Source organism: Peromyscus californicus, unplaced genomic scaffold (genome assembly GCF_007827085.1).
Source record: "Peromyscus californicus insignis strain IS unplaced genomic scaffold, ASM782708v3 Scaffold_22__1_contigs__length_63687245, whole genome shotgun sequence".
Lineage (NCBI taxonomy): Eukaryota > Metazoa > Chordata > Mammalia > Rodentia > Cricetidae > Peromyscus > Peromyscus californicus.
This window is the reverse complement of record NW_026294525.1, coordinates 30,247,860-30,250,152: the sequence shown is the minus strand read 5'-3', so window position 1 is coordinate 30,250,152 and position 2,293 is coordinate 30,247,860.

Genomic DNA, 2,293 nt, shown 5'->3' with positions numbered 1-2,293 from the left:
ATTTAATAAGACCGTTTAGATATTTGTGTTACAAACATTTAGTGTCATTTAACTTCAATTAATCCAATCTAGAAACTCCCTCACAGGCATGCGCAGAGACCTGTCTCCTAGGTGATTCTAAACCCTACTAAGCAGACAGTCAATATTAACCATCATGGTCTGTATGTTACATTTGCAGTTGCGGTCATCTAACCAACGATGCTAACTTTTCTGGTCTGGGATGAATAGGGCGTCACTGTCCATCACTCCTGGACTAAATGAGATCTACCTTTACGGCAATGGTTCTCAACTTGTGGGTTCCGGCCCTTTGACAAACCTCTACTTCTGAACATATTTACATTGATTCATAACAGTAGGAAAATTTCAGTGATGAAGTAGCAGTGAAATAATGTTATGGCTGGGGGTCTCCACAACATGAGGAACTGTATTAAAGGGTCACAGCATTAGGAGGGTTGAGAACCACTGTTTTACAGTTAAGACAGTTGTAACTCTACCTCTTTAGCTGTCAATATCTGTGTTAATGAAGGCACTTGGTTTACAATGGGCCACACATTGCAACTTCACAACAGTCTTCTGGGCACATCAGATAATGGCACATTATAAGAGCAGAGACGATATTATCTTACTTCTTTCACTAGAGGGGAATTTCTTGGTCAAAAGGACAGTATATGGGATAGTTTTTGTTGTTGTTGTTTTTGGTTTTTCGAGACAGGGTTTCTCTGTGTAGCTTTGCGCCTTTCCTGGAACTCACTTGGTAGCCCAGGCTGGCCTTGAACTCACAGAGATCCGCCTGGCTCTGCCTCCCGAGTGCTGGGATTAAAGGCGTGCACCACCACCGCCCGGTGGGATAGTATTATAGCACAGAAGTATTCTAGTTATTAATGGGAAATGGTCGTATTAATTACTTTTGTCTGGGAGAACAAATAAAGGTGGTGGGGGGAGATGGTTTCACAGGCGTCAGTCCACCACGACCAGGAGTGCCTGGTAGAAGAGTTCTCATCATCCTCCCAGGAAGGAAAGTGATAGAAGGGACCAGAGCAAGGTACATCACCTAAAGACACGCCCAATGACCTACTTCTTCCAAGCAGGCCTCACCTACCTTTCATTACCACCAAATAATGCTGTCATACCATAATGAATCTATTGAGAGAGCAACCCATTTGTGTCTGGAGGCACCATCACAGATACACTCAGAAGTGTGCTTTCCTAATCATCTAGGGCTAAGAATAATCCAATCAGGCTAACAATCAAAATCAGCACCACAGCTAATAGAACTTGCAGGGAAATTATATCCAGTTCTACAAAGAGGTGGCTCCTTGACTATCATAAAAGGCAATCCAAAGTAACACACATGCTGCCTTCCGGGTATCCTGCTGGGCTCCGTGAAAGAAGGTATCTCAAAAAGACCTTAGAATCAGTCACCATTGTTGTAAAATTGCCTTCTAAGCAGGGACAGTAGCTCTTGGAAATGGAGTGTTTCTGGTGCCATTTCCTTAGTAAATCATGCCCTGTCACTCTCCAGCACAAAAATCTCACTTTCCTTAGCATTTGGAAGAAAATTCAAACTCCTGTCTGAAAGGCACAGATGGTTTCAGGTCTTAGCTCCCCTCCAACTTTATCTGCAGCCACTCACTCTTTCCTAGCTGTTTGCCATGCCCTATTCCTGTTAACGCCGCAGCTAGCCAGACCTCAACATCCTCTTTCCCTCCCTCCTCAGTCCCGTCCCTTTCAGAGCTGTCAAAACCAGTCTCCACAGGCATGACTCTCTCACCCAGCTTCTTGTCCGTTCTATCCCACACAAGATACAGCTTATTCGATATTGCTCAACAATAAATCAGTATGAGGACTGAAACAAATCTGCCCTGCTGCGCTTTTAAACGTTCAAGTGCTTTTGTGCGTCCACGTCGGAGTAGGGAGAAGAGAGATACACAGGCATCCTGGGCTATTGCTCAAATCATTAAGTTCTCAAGGGCGTGTGTACTCCCAAACCCTCAGATGTCAGCCCAAGTCATTTTCAAAAGGCCAAGTGGGCCCCGGCCAGAGGCCAAACCATTTTTTAGGAACCCGATTCGCGTGGCCTTTTTTTCCCAAACCCAGGCTGCCCGCTGGCCACCTCCACCGTCCCAGGCTAGCCAGCGCGGGAGAGGGCCGGGCCAGGCTGGGCCGCGCGGCGGCGGCGGCGGCGGCGGCGGCGCTCCGGGGCCGTTAGGAGCCTCGCTCCGCCGGCAGCACGGCTCACGCCGCCCCGAGGGGTCCCGAGGGCGCACTCGGCCCGGTGCGGCCGTTCAAACCG